Here is an 18,422-nt window from a genome sequence, read left to right as displayed (position 1 = left end):
AATTATGTGAGTGTGTGTGTGTGTGTATGTATATATGTGTGTATGTACATTAACATGTGTATTTACACATATCTTTAACATTTAAATTTTAAAATAAGTCTTTATTACATATAAAAAAAAGAGCACTGACATTTGCTGACACTAATCTGTTTTTTATATGATAAATAAAACAACTATATAGATCAGAACAGAAATAATCACACTATGCTAAAATCTAATTATTGTTATACCTTGGTACAAACCACATAGGTGGTTAATTAGTTGGTTTCACAAGTAGCAAGCGATTGAGTTTAACTTGCTGTGCCTGAGCTCAAGGCATTCTCCTCTCACCCCCCCCCCCCCCGTTTTAGCCCTTTTGTTGCAGATACCAGACAAAAGGCCACATCTGAAGGCACACAGCAGCCACAAGAGAGCTTGAGCCGACTGGTTCCAGGCGTTAAATTAGTTTCCTATTACTGTAACAAACTACCACAGATTAAGTGGCTCAAAATAACACAGATTTGTCATCTTCCAGTTCTAGAAGTCAGAAGTCCAGAGTCAGTCTCACTGGGCTAAACTAAGACATCAGCAGGACTGCATTCCTTCTGCGGCCTCCAACTTCTAGAGGCCGCTTGCATTCCTTAGCTAACAGCCCCTTCCTCCATACTCCCAGCCAGAAGCAACACAGTAGCATCTTTAGAACTCCTTGTATCTTTAAATTTGACTCTGACCTCTGTTTCTAGAGCAACTTCTTCTATGCCTTCCCTGCCTCCCTCTGTCCTTTATCAGGATCCTTGAGTTTGCATGAAGACCATCCAAATAATCCAGGATAATCTCCCCATCTCAAAATCCTTAATTTAGTCACATCTGCAGATTTCCTCTTCCCATTTAGTGTGACGTATTCACAGGTTCCAGAGATTCGAATGTGGACATTTTACGGAGGCTGTTCTCCTGCCGACCACACCCTTTTTGTTCCCTCTCGAGATCCAGCTCTCGTCTCAAATCCACCTGTTACAGAAGGTCTTGCTTCACTTTTGTGTCTGGTATTCCGACCACCTGCTCCGCATCCCTGAGTGAATTCAAGTCGGCATTCTGCCTTCGTTTACAATGTAATGTGGCTGGACTTCCTAAAGAAGAGACCACACACTTCAGTTTTTTAACAAAATATACACTTTCTGATGATCGCTTTTGATGGGAACATATGAGTGGATAATATAGGCTTCACAATGCACTTCGGGTGAGGAATAAACCCAAAGGAGATGTCTGTGAATAACATTGCTTCTTTGAAGCACTAGTCTCTGGGCATCTATTGCTTCTTATGAACCATTGTAAAGTCTCCCTGCATTCATTTATTCCACAAATATTTATTGCCTGCCCACTATGTGCTAGGCACTGTGGAAGGCACCAAATACAAAGGTGAACAGAAGGGATGTAGTTTCTTCCCTCGTGCGGGATACAAACTACAAGGTAGTGAAGGAGGCACACGCCTCACATAAACAAACAAATAAATATATAATTGCAAAGTGTTATAAATGTTCTATGGGGGGTAAAGAGAATTTGGGGACGGAGATTAGATGGAGGGGGCGTGCATATTCAAAACGGGGAAGGTTGCTCTCAGAAGCACATATGTACCCACGGCTGGGAAAGTGCACTGTATTCAGAAAGTTTAGAAGCAGTAATAAAACTGACTAAAATCAGCCTGCTTTTTATCATCACTATACACTGGCAAGTCTAAACAGTGTCAGTAATAAAACACTTCTCCCAGAAAAGAAATCTTTTGTTGATCTAAGTTCTAAATAATTGCTATAGTCACTGCTGTCTTTTAATAAGATACACGTAAACTATGAATTAGCACACTTTTATTACTTACCCTTTAAGACACTTTAAAAAAATTTTTTTCTTAATGTTTTTATTTATTTTTGAGACAGAGAGAGACAGAGCATGAGCAGAGAAGGGACAGAGAGAGAGGGAGGGAGACACAGAATCAGAAGCAGGCTCCGGGCTCTGAGCCATCAGCACAGAGCCCGATGCGGGGCTCGAACTCACAGACCGTGAGATCATGACCTGAGCTGAAGTCGGACGCTCAAATGACTGAGCCACCCAGGGGCCCCAAGACACTGTTTTTGACATGGAAGTTAATTTGAAGGACCAGTTATATAATCTGTTCCCAACACACACAGACCCAGAGCCATGGTCTGAGTGTTTGTGGCCCCCAAATCCATATGTTGATGCCTGAATCCCCAATGCGGTGTATCTTTGGGAGATAATTAGGTCATAAGGGCAGGGTCTTCATAGTGGGATTAGTGCTCTCGTAATACAAGACACAAGAGGGGAGCCTGGGTGGCTCAGTTAGTTAAGCATCTGACTTCAGCTCAGGTCATGTTCTCTCGGGTTTGTGGATTCAAGCTCCCCATAGGGCTCCGTGCTGACAGCTTAGAGCCTGAAGCTTGTTTTGGATTCTGTATCTTCCTCTCTCTGCCCCTCTTCCACTCATGCTATGTCTTTCTCTCTCTCTTTCTCTCTCAAAAATAAATAAATATTTAAAAACTCAATTTAAAAAAAAAGGAAAAGAAAAGACCTGAGAGCAATGAGTTCTGCACTCTGCTCTCTATCATGTAAAGATATCACAAGAAGATGACCACATACAAAGTAGCAAGCATGCTCTCACCAGACCTCAGCTCTGCCAACACCTTGATCTTGAACTCCCCAGCCTCCAGACTGTGAGCATTAATGTTTATTCTTTAAACCGCCCAGTCTATAGTATTCAGTTACAGCAACCGCACTGATTAAGATCCCCAACTGCCTGTTTTTCTTTCTTTTTTTAAATGTTTATTTATTTTTGAGAGAGAGAGAAACAGAGAGAGAGAGAGAGAGAGAGAGAGAGAGACAAGATGAGTGGGGGAAGGGCAGAAAGAGACACACACAGAATCTGAAGCAGGCTCCAGGCTGTCAGCGCAGAGCCCGACTCGGGGCTTGAACTCACGATTGTGAGATCGTGACCTGAGCCGAAGTCGGCCGCTTCACCGGCTGAGCCACCCAGGGACCCCATACCTGTATTTATTTCTACGTTGGTTCAAGGGGGCGTGGAATAATCTGAGTTAACTCCAGGCTCTGTTCATGTGTCTCAGTCCTTGGTTCTTTTTTATAACATTTAATCTTCCCTACGTGTCACACCCTGATCAAATGTGAAGGGCTCACTTATGTCCATATTGAGGATGGCAAATTTGAGAGAGAAGACTTACTCCTGAGTTTCTTTCCCATTTCTGGGATCACTGCTGCTGGACTTACATGAAAGTCACTGGCTAGGAAAGGACTGGGCATAAGCCCCCCTCGTGGTCAAGGGCATAGAAACGCTGCAAGGACAACTACTACTCACTGCAGGATTGGGGTAAAAAAAAATCAAAAGAGGTTAATCCAAATTCTTATCTGTACCTTGTGCAAACCATCCTCTAAACCTTTGAAGAGTTCAGTATCTGGGAAGTTTTTCTTCATGTATGATATTTTGGGGAAACAGAAAAAAATGTATTCCTTCTTTTCAACATTTTGAAAAGATTCATTGATGGGAAATGCTGCAGAGTGTAGGTGTAACAGTCAAAAGGCTTTTCCAGACACAGTGGAATGTTCATTTGAAGCTGTACACAGAGTAAAGGCAAATTTTGAAAAGTTAATCCCCACCTTTGAAGTACTAAAAGATCCAAAAGGAAGTGTGGACACAGGAAGATCTAACCAGATCTTGTTCTCTGCTAAGGCTATTTTTCTTTTCTGAATTAACTTTTTTTCCGGAGCGAAGCTTTCGATGAGGTTAATCAGACAAACAGATTTGCAAAGAGACACGATTGGCTTTGAACAATGTGCGTGAAACACAGGCATTTAATTTTTTTCCTAGAATATCAGCTTCCACCAGTGTAGAGGAGACCAATAAATTTACAACAACGAATGTAAGAAAATGGGCATTTACATAGGAAAAAAGAAATCACATTTTGAAAAAGACCGGCACCAACCACAAAATCAAAAGAATGACGTTTGAATGCCTCAGTCATTTTTATCAAGAACTGACTACCTGTTCTAAAGCAACGGATCCAATAATTTCAATGTTTGCTATCATTTCATGGTTTTATCTGGTTTTCTGCAGAAGAGATCTTTAGAAATTTCTACCAAATACAAAAAAAATTATGATAAATCTTCTAGTGAAGATACTTTGGTGAATCTTTTTTAAGTGAAGAAAAAAAATGAAAGCCACGAGAATCTATCTCAAAAAGGCATTGATGTGGATTTCTGGCCAACTTTACGATTTCTGGAAATTACTGTGGGATAGGGTTGTTACAATTCTTCCAAATGTAGCTATTTGTGTAAGGATTCCTGAACTATTTTTATGTCTGTTACTTCACATAAAAGAGACCTTTCAAAATTAAACTAGATTAAAAAGTATTATTTGATTAACTATGAAAGAAGACAGGTTGACAAATCCGGTTATCTCTGTCTATTAAGCCTGAATCTTGAAAGAAGGTCAATTTTAAATGAAGTCATTGACAAATTTGACAAATTAGGTTTTGAAAACAGAAACTGTAATATTATGATACATTATTGTGGCAGACAAATATATAGGTGTAAGGTGTTTCTTTTATTTTAAGAAAAAAAAATGCATTAATGTCATCACAAAGTACTAATTCTGCTCAATGAGAAAGAGCCCACCGTTCAGAGCAGGGCCGAGACATATCAGGAAAGAGGGACACAAAGACAAAGACCCTGAATGATTAAAGAGCAAGGATTGTTTTAGAAATTAGAAAGAGGCAAATGAGCTAGAGGGAGGATGTAAAATAGACAGTGTCTCGGGCTGTACTCAGAGAAGCAAGCAGGGGCCAGATCACATCACCCTACAGGCTGCTGCGATGAATTTAAAGTTTATTTTAAGCACAGAAAGAAAAAACTGAAGTTTCTTCAGCAGGAGGGTGGTACGATCAAATTGATGGCGTCACGAGATAACGCTGGCTGCCATGTTGAAAGTAGATTGAAGGAAAGCAAGAAGCAAAGAAGATTATTTCAATAACCTAAATGAAAAGTTGGCTGTGGCTGGGATTAAGATGCTGGTGAAAAGAGATGACACAGGATGAATAGACAGGCTTGAGATCTGGCAGATAGCTTCGGGATCTATTTTTGGAGCAGAACTGATAGGCTTTGCTCACCGAGAGGAGCGATCCAGAGAGAGAATCAAGAAGCCCCAGATTTCTGCCTTGAACAACAAGTGGCTGGTGGTGTCACTGGGGAGCTGGGGGAGAAACTGGTTTAGTGGGGAAATTCCTTGTCTCAAGGCTCAAAGGCAACTTTATAAGCAAAAGGATAGAAATAGAAATAGAATATAAAGTGAAACCTTCATGGGTATATGTATATACTTAGTCTCATATAGAGAAAATGAAGACAAAATTTAGCCCACACTTTTCATTTTACACATTTGAAGGCCGAGGCTAAAAGGGGAAAGTAAACTGGCTTATTGAGTCAGAGCCTGGATCAGAAATCATCTCCTAGGTCAGACTCTTTGGCTCTCCCGCTCCAAATACTTCAACCAGTTTTTTGGTTTTGGGAGGTTTTGTTTTTTTGTTTTTCATAATCTTTTTTCTTTATACCCTAGTTCAGTTATTATGCCACATGTGCCGACAGAGCCTGTGAACTCACTTCTTCCTAAGGGCAGTGTGAAGTGGCTTCACCGGTGAGTAGACAATGGTGGTTCCTCCTGTTTTCCGATCTTTCAGGCTGGCCATACAATAATCGTGAGAGGCACAAGAGATGCCAGCAATCAGGAAATTTTCCTCCATCAAGCTTCCTCTTTGAACGTCAATACCCCCAGGGGCACCTGGGCGACTCAGTCAGTTGAGTGTAGGACTTTGGCTCAGGTCACCATCTCAAGGCTCATGAGTTCAAGCCCTGCATAGGGCTCTCTGCTGTCAGCACAGAGCCCACTTTGGATCCTCTGTCCCCCTCTCTCTCTGCCCCTTCCCCACTTGCACTATTTCTCAAAAATAAACATTTAAAAGAAAGAAAGAAGGAAAGAAAGAAGGAAAGAAAGAAAGAAAGAAAGAAAGAAAGAAAGAAAGAAAGAAAGAAAGAAAGAAAAAGAAAAGAAGAAAGAAAGTCAATACCTTCAAAACCATTCTGGAAGGCTTCTGAGCTCCTAAGAAGAGTACAGTTATTCAAACAACCGATTCAGACAAATAAATAGTTATTCAGTGTCTACTGTTCTGTAGTCTATGAATGATTCAAAAGAATGATCATTGATCCTTCGATCATTTCAGTTTGGTTGGAAAAATGAAGATACAGAGGTTAGAATTGGTTAAGGGATAGTGCTAGTCAGTGTAAGATTCGGCATCAAAATAGCAGCTAACAGAGTGAGGGGCCATGATATTTCAGAAAACGTAGGTATTCCTAAGGGTGAGAGACATTAAAGATTATGGAAATCAAAGAACAGTTTTATTGGTTTTTGTGTGTTTTTTTATGTTGATTTATTTCTTTCTGAGAGAAAGAGAGAGAGAGAGAGAGAGAGAGAGAGAGAGAGAGAGAGAATCAGAAGCAGGCTCCAGGCTCCAAGCTGTCAGCACATGGGGCTCAAAATCTATGAACCTTGAGATCATGACCTGATCCATAAAGTTGGACACTTAACCAACTGAGCCACCCAGGTGCCCCTCAAAGAGCAGTTTTGTTTTAAGAGAAGAAAAGGAGGGCACACTGTAACTGAGAAATCTAATCCAGCAGGGCCTGGCCAAGCCCAAATAAGAGTCAGGAGGTTTCATGAAGAGCAGTATCCTTAGAGACTGAACTTAATGGAGATAGGACAGCTAAGCTGAAAAGGATCATCACTATACCTGTATTGATTCAAGTGAGCCGTCTAACAACACCCTGAGCTGGTAGTATTCTAGCTCCATTTTACAGATGAGAAAATTAAGGCATGGAGTGGTTTTGTAACTTGCCTCAGTCACACAACCAGCAGAGTGCGGTGCTGGGTCTCAAGCCCGGAGAGTTGGGTTAGAGAGCCTGTGCTCCTAACCACTGCAGCATGTGGCTTCTCACATGAGTGCCGGTGGTTTGCAACTCTCAAAGGGAGGGCACCAACACGACCAAGATGAAGTCTGGAAATAGTGACGAGGCACAAGATTAATTGAGCAGCCACGAGTCACGGCAGAGACAGCGTCAGACTGCAAGGACAGAAGCAGGAGTAAGGGCCAGCTTCCAAACGGTAAGAATGGGGATAAATATTGAGAACAGGTTCTGGGAAGAAATAGCTCCTGGCTTGGAGATATAGCTTGGCTTAGGCTGGGATTAAAAGAAAGAAAAAAGAAATTATGGGGCAAGCACAGCCAATGATAAGCCACCCTTGAGGTTGGATTCCTGGCAGAAAACTGGTCTGGCTGTCCCTGATTTCACTACGCACACAGCTGCCTCTGTCCCCTTAAGGAAGAGTCCATGGCAGCCTCTGAAGAGAAAATAAATGGAATAAGATCTTACAGTAGAGACCGAGCATGAAATGCTTCGAGCACGCTCTGAACCCCACCACCTCTTCTCCTTCCTGAGGTAAAGAACAAGTAGTAAAAAGTAAGAAGAAACATGGCCAGCTAGATACGTCAGATTGTAGGATACTGAAATGCAGGAGGAGCGGCCGGAAGCTAATCTTGGAGGTCAGGGGGAGCCGCTGAAGCTTCTTGAGGCAGGAAGAGGACACACGATCGGCGGAGCAGATCCTCACGTGACTGTGGTTTATAGGTCAGATTAGAGGGGAAAAAGGAAAAGTGACAAGCAGAAAGGTTTAAACGCGGCCAAGGCAAGGCACGCACCTTGGTGTCCAAGGGGTCGAGGAGGCATTTAAGCCAAAGATAAGAAATGTGGGCTCCCAGGAGAAATCTCAACTTTGAGGGACGACGTCTGTCAACCCCAAGAAAGCTTCTTCCTTAGAGCCAACAGCTTAGAAGGTACTTCTGTCATCCATTCAACAACAGCCTGAAAAAATGAGTCCCTGTGAACAGAGGTGAACCGTGTAATTTTAGGTAGACTCATAGTTTCCCTTAGAAACATCCCTTAATCCATGATAAATATAGCTTTAAGCAGTATGCCACCTGATTCATGTGGCTGTAACACACCCAACTGGTTTTTCTTTCTAAGAGACCCATGAATCAACCGGCTTTGTCTAAGAATTGGGACAATTTGCAAGGATGAGCTTCACTGATAAGAGATATATACACCTGAAGCAAGAGTAATGATACTGAAAATAAACCATTTCTACCCTGGCATAAAAAAAAAAATTAATCATCTTTTTCTTTCACCAAATCTTTGCATACTCTCTTTTATCGCAGGCTATCTGCTACGTGATTTGTCTTTGGTCTTTTTTTAATTTTTTAACCACTATTTTTAAGGATTTTTTTTTTAAAGCCCTTAAAATGAAAACCTAAAAGTAGCTTAAAAAAAAAAAAATCTTTGTAATCCTGTCACTCAAGTTCTCAGTTTCTTCATCAGTAAAGTAGGAAATTGGGCAGGTCGTTCTCATAGGAACTAACTAGATATGATTCCATTAATGCTTTCATACATATTTTTCTGGTGATGCTCCTCAAAATATCTGGCATTTTTTTTTCTGTTTATGTCAAAACAATATACAGACCCAGATAGTAAACACAAATTTTAGAAATTACATAAGCCACATCCATATTAGTTATTATCCGATCAATCGTAATTGTTTTATGGATACAATCTTTTCAGTGAATTGTTTACCAGTTCTTTGTTGTATGCATGAAGAATTTTTCCAGGATGTTCACCAAAAGAGCAAATTGGATCATATCAAAGAGCTTTCTTCAGTGGGGCGTTTTTATAATGTCTGTTCAGCACCACCCTCCACATCCCCACCACCTTTCCTGTGAACTATTGTCCATCCGTACGATTAAAAGGATGAATCCTGATGTTTTATTTCCGTTTCATGGCCCTACCCCAGGACCACAGTCCATTGGGACCGAGGAAGTCATTTGATTCCAGAATTTGGAATTGGGAAAAAGAGAGAAAGAGAGATAGCTTTCTCTTTCTAGCTAGCTTCAGTGGAACTCTAACTTTGGTAACTTTCAGCAATTGCATTTTTCCACTTGTGCATGGAAAAATGGAAAAAGCTAGTCCCCAGAGAGAGAGGAAAAGAAAAAAAAAACAAACCCTGAAATCAGGCACATGGAGGAACAGACGTCTGATCCAGTTTGTTCCCGAGACTTAGCTGCTTCTCGGTCGCAGCTTTCGCAAGTGTCCTGTACCCTTAAGCATAAGTTCTCATTGTTTGCATAAGCTACCTCACATGCTTGTCCCTTCCAAGCAAGAACTGTCACATGACAAGCAGTGCAGGGCTGTGTGGCTGGTAGCCCCCCAGCCCCATCAGGTGGCCTGAGCATACTCAGCCACAGCTCTCGTGGTCACTGGGAGACATCCTGAATGTAGAGTACATTCAGGAGAAAAGAAGACAAGCAGTGGCCTTTGCTTGAAGCAAGAGGATGGCCAGGTGGTGCCCTCTTCCTCTTTCAATTGGCCTCCCCGGCCCCGGAGCACAGTCATCCGGGAAAAAGTCAGTCATCTGGTTGCTCAAAGGTTCTTCTAGAATGAGAGATCCCCCGTGGGTCCCTCAAGATCTCCCATGCCTCTCTCGAGTCCTGCATCATGAACCTTGGGGGTTCTCTTCATGGCTGCACCTCACGGCAAGGGGTTCAGCTTCCTACAGGCAAAGCAAGAGGCGGGGCAGTTGAGCTGGTCTCGGCAACTGTCCCATAAACATCTCCCCTCCAAGGCGAGGGACAAATCAGGCCTTTCTATAGGATGTAGCTCCCTCCTACAGAGCCCCGTACCCCCTCCCTCGTCACCCTCACCCGTCGCCCACATGTATGCAGGTTGAGGGATGATACAGTCTGTCACAGTAACAGGATCCTCTCTGCCAAGTAGCCCAAGCCCAGACCGGTAGGCTGACTCCCATTAGCAATTCAGAGCTATAAGGTCATTAAAAATAGCTTGCTTTACTTTCTCCCTTCTTAGGTATTCCTCAGACACTCCGAAAACTCAGTCTCATCAGCAAGCTCTAACAAGACCACATTTGCATTTTGTCTTTCAGAAGATTCATTTGAATCTGTCTAAGGAAATTAAAATACAGTACAGTTCTCTTTTTAAAGTCTCGTCACAGTCTACCGCCCCGATCACCATGGCTCCTGACAGTCTGCCTCATCCTACCTCGCCAGTTGTTTTCACAGAGTCATGGTCACAGCCTCGAGATGACTTGGCTTTAAGTCTGGTAAAGCATTTTTAATAAAAACTTCTGCTTCTGTTGGAAGAGTGGGTAATGGGAACCAATCTTTTCACAAAAGATGACTAAAAAAGCTGGATGAAATTTTAAGAGGCAAAGTATCTTGAAATCATCAAAAGGCCTACAGCATACTGATGAATTACCAGTCCCACGTGCAGAAGGGGTGGGAATCCAGATATTAGTATTATAGTCATTTTTGTATTGGAATTATTTTCCAGTTGGAAAAAGGTGGCCAAGAAACTGAGCCATACTTTTGATGACTTTACAGAGTTGGGAGGGGAAAAAAAAAATCAGTGTCCAGAGCCGGGCAAGATACGAATTCCGTAAACTATCCCTCAACGAGCTGTATCCCAGAAGTAAGGGTAAGCCAGAAATAAACTACAGATATGCTGAGTAGCCTGGAACATATCAAATCTGGAACTTGGATGAAGTTTGTTCTGAAGTATTAGTATCCCCAAACACTTGGCTAAAGTAATTGTATATTCTTTTTGGTGGACAAAAACATCATTCTAGGCTTCAAGTTGTTTGTGCACTTTGTGTTTGGAAAATTCTTTGTCAAAAACCATGTGTTGCATGCATTCAAAGGTAACTGGGCATTTATGGAGACTGGAAGCTATGAATGTAATCCCTAGCCAACAAAATTGGCTGCGTAGGTTCCAGATACTGGAATTTTCTTAAGTTTATTTATTTTGAGAGCAAGAGAGAGGTAGAGAGCACAAGCTGGTGGCGGGGGAGGGGAGGTGGCAGAGAGAGAGGGAGAGATCAAGAATCCCAAGAAGACTTCACACAGTCAGAGCCTCATGAACTGGGAGATCATGACCTGAACCAAAATCAAGATGCTGGATGCTCAAACGACTGAGCCACCCAGACGCCGCTGGATACTGGAATTTTAAGATAAAACTATGAACAACTTGTGTTTGCCATCTTCAGGGAGATAAGAATTAAAACTGTACAATTCTGGCAGAAAATAGGAAACAAGGAGCAAATTCATTATCCTAAAACTGAAATTTTTGATAATTGAAATCCAGAAGTCAATCAAGTTAAGTATACTTCACAGTACACTAGGCATAGCTAAAAGAAGAAATCGTGATTTGATCCAGGATGAAACACAAAGACGTAAGGATGAAAAATACAAAAGAAGAGGGAAGAAGCATAGAAAATACATTAGGAAGATCTTATATGCATTTCACTAGGATCTCAGACAGATAACGGGGTGGAGGCATTATTTGAAGAGACAGTGGTTGAGTTCTTGAGAAGCTGATGAAATACGGCCCTAGCCACATCACACGGTGCTCCTGAAATGCATACTACAAGATGGTTCTTTTTTTTTTTTTTTTTTTTTTTCAACGTTTGTATTTATTTTTGGGACAGACAGAGACAGAGCATGAACGGGGGAGGGGCAGAGAGAGAGGGAGACACAGAATCGGAAACAGGCTCCAGGCTCCGAGCCATCAGCCCAGAGCCTGACGCGGGGCTCAAACTCCCGGACCGGGAGATCGTGACCTGGCTGAAGTCGGACGCTTAACGACTGCGCCACCCAGGCGCCCCAAGATGGTTCTTAAAAATAAAGGAAGACCCATCAGGTGTGGTCGGTCAGTCACGTATCCGGCTGTGTCCACTGGCACATGCTTGTATTCCCATCTGGTGTTGAGTTGGTGCTCCGCACAGGACCAACTGTCCCTGCTGTAGCCTTGATTTTCTACTGCACGATCATTTAGCCTGGCAGATTTCTCCCACGACCATGCAGTGCTCAGCCCCATAAAATATTCTGCTGCTCTTACCCTGCTCTGGACTTGGGAGAAACTCTGTGAGACTGTCTCATGCCCGTCTGTCCAGATATACCTCAATGGTATTTTCTTTATTCCCGCCACCCGGTGATCCTGTAGAAATTCTGAGTTCTGATTTGCTAACCCCTCTGAACTTGACTCCCAAGATCCGTGGTGGGGAGGGACGGGGAAGCGTCTCTGGTCTCTCCACCCTCCGAACGTGGACAGACCCCTCCAGGGATCCCGGTCCTCACTGTCTTCCACCTCAATCCTTTCTCCTAGAAACTTTTATCTACTTGCAGGTGGGAAAACTGGTTGAATCGGATACTTTTATTCTAAGTCTTCTCCCTTATGTCCACACCAATGAATCTGTCCCCCAAAGGGCAAACATTTGATTCTCTGTCAAGCGTCCTTCTGGGCCACTTTTTCCCAGAAGCAATGAGAATCATAGGGGGGAAACAAACAAACAAACACACAAAAACAGGATAAAGGGGGAAAAAAATCAGCCCAGGAACAAACTTGAATAAATAACTCAACTATTATTTTACAACATATGAAGCCAGACGTCTCAGTCAATCAATTAATGCAGACATATTTCTATAGATAAATAGACATAAAATACCCTAAAAGTGCGGTGGTAAAATTGTATAATTTTTGGCCTTGTCTAGTCTTCATGCTTCTCAATAGTCCTTTACAAGTGCACCAAAACAGTAAGGAGCGATTCTGCAATTATTTATCTAAACCTGTGAGAAACCTACCATGTAAATGTGCCAGAGTTCATAGTGGAGCCCAGGGTACTGGCCCACATATTTCAGGAATCCAGGAAATGTAGGCAGTAATGTGGACTCCCTGTAAAAAAAAAAAAAAAAAAAAAAAAGGAAGGAAGAAAAAAGAGAAGGGCCTTAGGGCTGAGAGCCAATTCTTAGGTACTCAGATTGAGAAACTTTGGAAGGCTAGATGGGCTACCTTAAATTTTGGAGGAAATGTACCCCCAAGAAAAATGGGAATACTCGAAAGCCCGGGCCCCCCTCTCAGGTCTCAGACAACAAGTACAAGGACTCTGTGGAGGAGTGGGCACCACGAGGCCATATTTGGAAGTGCCGTCACGCCATCGTCACTTAGTGACAGCTTCTAAGTCTAGCTTGTAGAGGAAGAGCACAGAGCACAGAAGGCCCTCCTTTGTGCAACAGAAGCCGCCTAGAGACTGCAGCCTGGGGAACAGTAACACGGTCCCCTACAAGTGAGGGACAGAACAAACGGGAGCAGCGCTGGCAGCCGGGAAGCAGAAGCTGGGTGAACATATAGGCAGCAGGCGGCGTCTGCAAAAGGCACAGCAGCGGGGGTTGGCAACCACAACAAAGAGAGAGCCCAGCAACAGGAGGAGAGTGAGTCACTCGGGGCCTGCGGGAGGGCAGCACGAGGAGGAGGAGGAGGAGGAGGAGGAGGAGGAGGAGGACGGAGGAAAGAGGCCTCCCTCCCGATGGTAAACATCCCCCAGATGAGCAGAGCCAAACCAGGAAACGGCAGGATACCCACCTCTGATTGCACAGGCGGAGGCCGGGCCCTCACCACAAAGCTGTTACATCAGAATATCTGGAAGCAGAATGTAGGCATTTGAATTTAAAAGAAGGCCTTAGGCTGATTTTTGAGCAGTGCTGCCCACAGATCTGAGCAACTGGGAGTCCTAGACCCTGGCTTTTAGATAACCTTCTTCCAGCCACGCTCCTCACAGTGCAAGGCGTCATAGGGGTCAGGGGAACGTGCCCACGCGTACACAACACCCCCGACCCAGACCATGCTCCTGGTGCCCAAGACCCTGGATTCCACGCCCAGATAACACCGGGCCGCTTCCAGGGCCTGATGGACCGTTCCCCACATCTGTTCTCCCATAGCGGATAACGCTGTGTGGCATACACAACCCTGACAGCGAGCGTTTGCCAAGGTGCTTGGTGGGCTTCGAGTCTGGACTTGTGTGCTGGGCTAACCACGTGTGCTCTCCAAGCCTCTGGCCCCGGGACACGAGGCGGAGTGGGAAGAGAAGGGAGCCTCCCCCTTCTCTCCCTCCGTGCACACTTGTGACCTGGGCCCACAGGTGTTAGGGACACCTACTGGTCTAGACTAGACACTTTCTCCTTATTTTGGCTCTGTTTTTGAAATCATAGGGGGGTTGCTTCGTGTTGTTTTGTTCTTGTCTTGTCTTGTTTTACTTTGTTTTTAAGAAACGGAGAGGGAAAGAAAGTGTTAGGGTCAGAGTGCCAATTATAAAATAAATGGACGCTAGAATTTAATCCCGCTGTGACCTTACCAGCTCTTGATGTTTTCCCTTGACAGATGAAGTCTTGGAAACAAGGCGTTCATTTCAAGAGGCATCCTAGAATTTTGAATTCTTTCAGATAAAGTAGTATCCGTGGCACATTCATTCTGTGCTTTCCATTGTTCTAGACAGTGGATAATTCAAGTCGTACACATGGAATGCAAACATGACAGCTGCACAAAGGAGTATGTTTTTTAAAAAATTATGTTTATTTATTTATTTTGAGAGAGAGAGAGAGAGAGAGAGCATGAGCAGGGGAGGGGCAGAGAGAGAGAGGCAAGGAGAGAAAGCATCCCAGCATGCTCTGTGTTACCAGTGCAAAGCCCTGCATGGGGCTCGAACTCACAGACCGTGAGATCCTGACCTGAGCGGAAACCGAGAGTCAGCCACTTAACCGACTGAGCCACCCAGACGCCCCAGGGACTATGTTATTTTAAGGGAGGTGCCCCGGACGTGCTAACTGCCATAGGAACTGAGTGCATCTTCCCTTGATTCTCAGGGTGGCCCCCTCTGGAAGGAGACACACACACTCAGGCCACCGTCCTAAATGAGGTCCCTGCGCTTTCTAGGCTTGGGGACAAGCAAGAGTAGTGAATGATCCTTTGTGTGTCTTTGCTTTCAAGGATCGCTTTTGCTTTCTGTTTTTTGGTGTTTCTTTTCTTTTTTTTTTTTTTTTTTTCACATAAGCAAGGAGACAGGCACCACTTCTTCGAATGTTTTCCCTTTTTTCGGTGTGGACCCATCCCCTGAACGTCCTCCCTGATGACAGGCTCCGCCTCTGCCACTCACACACGGACTTCGATAGGCTGAGTGTGGTCGTGTGCCTTTCTGGGTGGAATACGGGGCAATAAAACTTGAGAGGAGATTCGATTATTCACACCGTTGGTCAAGACAGACCCACATTTTGCCCTCGACTTACCGTAACACAAGCCCAAGTCATCTGACTCGGTGCAGGCAGACTACCCCGGGGTAGTAGTGTCTGTTTCACTTTTTTGCCCATGAAGCCGTGCCGTGGAGGATAAAAGCAGCAGAAACAGGAAGCAGTGACCAAGGAGCGAGCTGGGAAATTCCAGCTGCCCTCCTGCCCTACTTATAAGGAGTAGAGGTGACTCATTGTTAAGGAGCAAACAGATGGTGACTTGGCTAACAAAATCCCGTGCAATAGTTAACCTCTCTGGGCCATCGCTTCCTCTTCCGGGAAAAAAGAAAACAGACAGGTTATTATATTTGGACACCTGGATGGCATTGTTCAGTACTGGCATGAACACACAGGCATATGTATATTTGTTTGAATGTGCCGTTTCTCATGTCCTTGAAGCCAGCCTTCTCCTGGAACATTGCTGTCCAGAGAAGACGAGCTGTACAAGAGAAGTCTCCACGATCCAACAGCAGCTGTGCAGATGTGGGAGGTCCGCCATTTGGAAGGACAAGGAATTTTCAGGTCTGCACGCCAATTGGTAAATTCTCAAGCACACCCAAACATAGAAGTCCAGAGGCCCAGGCTATAATCCTGGCTCTACACTAAACAGCTACGTGGCCTCGGTTTCCTTATCTGTGAAATTGAGAACCTTGACTTTTAAGGCCCCTCCCCCTTTATTCTTGTTGGACTTTCCATTAAATGTTTTATTTTTGAAAGAGAGGGTGAGAGAGAGAGAGAGAGAGACCGAGTGGGGAAGGGGCAGACACACACACACACACACACACGCACACAGAATCTGAAGCAGGTTCCAGGCTCCGAGCTGTCAGCACAGAGCCCAATTAGGGGCTCGAACCCATGAGCAGTGAGATCATGACCTGAGCCGACGTTGGAATCTTGACCAACTGAGCCACCCAGGCGCCCCCCTTTTTGGACTTTGGAAGAGTTGAAAATACATGTCTGTATCGCCCACTGTCTCACCATCTATCTACCGTAAGAATAAATACTTACAGGAGGCACAAAATGTTTCTGTTAACATTTTCTTTCACTGTCGAGATAGGAAAGTATGATATGGCTGGTACTGGGTCGAGGGTAAGATACCACTTGTAATGGAGTTAAAAACAATTCCTTACTTACCCCATTGGGCTGCTGTAATCATCCAATGAGATCACATCCTTGAGAAGTTGATCATGTATTGTGCTCTATGCAAATGCGCTATAGACGAAACGTGTTCCCTCAGCATTCTTAGGTTGAAACCCCTTGCTTCTGCTGTGTGAAGTTACAACACAAAGATGGCAGTCTGTGAACCAGAAAGTGGGATATCACCAGACGCTGAATCTGCCGGCATGTTGACCTTGGACTTGCCGGTCTCCAGAGCCGTGAAGAATAAATTTCTATTGTTTATGAGCCACTCAGTCCGTGGTATTTTGTTACGGCAGCCTTGATGGAATAGGACAAGATGCTGATACTATTACTAGTAATAAATGTAAATATATTTACCCAATAAATATTGGTCAAGCACCTTCCATACATTAGATGTTGTGCCGAACACTAAAAAGACACTGACCCTGGGGCGCCTGGGTGGCTCAGTCAGGTAAGCTGTGCTCACAGCTCAGAGCCTGGAGCCTGCTTCGGATTCTGTGTGTCTCTCTCTCTGCCCTTCCCCTACTTGCGCCCTGTCTCTTTCTTTCTCAAAAATCAAAATAAACATTGAAAAAAAATTTTTAAGACTCTCCCTCTTTCTCTCTCCCTCTGCCCCTCCTCTCCACCTTCACTCCCGCTCTCTCTCAAATCAACAATAACAATAATAATAATAAAGACACTGACCCTCTTTTTCCACGATTCTCCAGGAAGCCAAAAATCTCAGGAAAATAATGACAACTTTTGTCCTTAAAATTGTTTTCTAATTTATGAAAAGTGTGAGACCAAATAAAGGAACAAGTTGCCAAAGCCGTTTCTTCCCTGTTTTCAAGTATTACGTGTCTGTTTAAATGTCCGTGCAGCACACGTGAAGAAAAACATACCTGAGATTCTGCAAATCTCAACAGATTTCAGTGCTAGGTGAGGAGCTAACAGGTGCAACAGCCTATTAACTGTTGGGACCACATATAGTGGTAAGGATTTAATGGGCTCCCCAGCAGTGACAAGAGACAAATGGATGACAGCTTCACCGTAAAGGATGACAGAAGACTGACCTTGGGCTATGAACAATGTGTCCCGTAGCCTTGTGGCTGCAAAGCCCACTGCCCCCCCCCCCCCCGCCACCTTTGCACTTTACGCTTGGGTAACACTGCGCTTACCCGCTTCTGGGTCCTTTAATGTGACACGCTGGCTCAGGCTGCTGCATTTTCTCATTCCTGTCCTCAGCCTGGAACAAGTAATTCCCCATAACTCCCTCCTTCTTCCTCCTCCCTTCTCTTTCCTATCTCCCACAGGCTTGAATACTCTGCTCAGTATTCAAGATGCCACTCTACTTCCTTTCCTGCCCAGAGCCCGCTAATTTCCCTCCCCACCCCTCACATGCCCCCCATCTCAGTCTCTGTGAGGTGCGCTTTCACTGCAATCTGTCAGCCTTATGGTGTCATAGCACTTATCACCGTGGATGAGAAACTTTTGTATCTTGTCTATTTCTTCCACAAGCACACTGGTTCTAACTGGAGTGGGTTTTGTCCCTCAGGGGCATGTGACAATGTCCGGTGACATTTTTCATTGTCACAACTTGGTGAGGGTGGGGGGGGAGGGAAGAAGTCAATGCTATTGGCATCTACCAGGTAGAGGCCAGGGACGCCGCTAACCATCCTACCATGCACAGGACGGTGCCCGCGACGAAGGGGTTTCCAGCCCCAAACGCCAGTAGTGCTGAAGTTGAGAAACTGCCCTGGACTGTAAGTTCCTTTAGAGCAGGACTTTTTGGAGGCCTCTTCCACGGGAGGCAAGCACAGTGTCCAGTGCTCAGCAGGAATCCAGACAATTGCAGAACCAAATAAAATCAAACTCAAAAATGTAATTGAAAAAATCTTAACTACACTTGTATAAAAAAGCTAATAACTAATTTGAGCACGGACCGCAAGTCAAAGGGAAATCAATAGTCAGGGTGAAGGTTGGCGACATCCATCAGTCATGCCCTGACCCTTCCTCAGATTTAGC

The 18,422-nt window shown here is 44.2% G+C and overlaps 1 long non-coding RNA gene across 1 annotated transcript; it reads right to left on the bottom strand.

The window, feature by feature from the left end:
* Window positions 1–360: 360 nt before the first annotated feature.
* On the bottom strand, window positions 361–16,755 carry LOC123381651. The gene is made up of 3 exons (XR_006588932.1): window positions 13,582–16,755; window positions 12,804–12,894; window positions 361–1,106 (listed from the first exon to the last, which is right to left on the bottom strand). It is a non-coding gene; the product is annotated as an uncharacterized LOC123381651 (long non-coding RNA).
* Between the last annotated feature and the right edge of the window lie 1,667 nt (window positions 16,756–18,422).

Source organism: Felis catus, chromosome D4 (assembly GCF_018350175.1).
Source record: "Felis catus isolate Fca126 chromosome D4, F.catus_Fca126_mat1.0, whole genome shotgun sequence".
Lineage (NCBI taxonomy): Eukaryota > Metazoa > Chordata > Mammalia > Carnivora > Felidae > Felis > Felis catus.
This window is presented reverse-complemented; position numbering and strand designations above follow the sequence as displayed.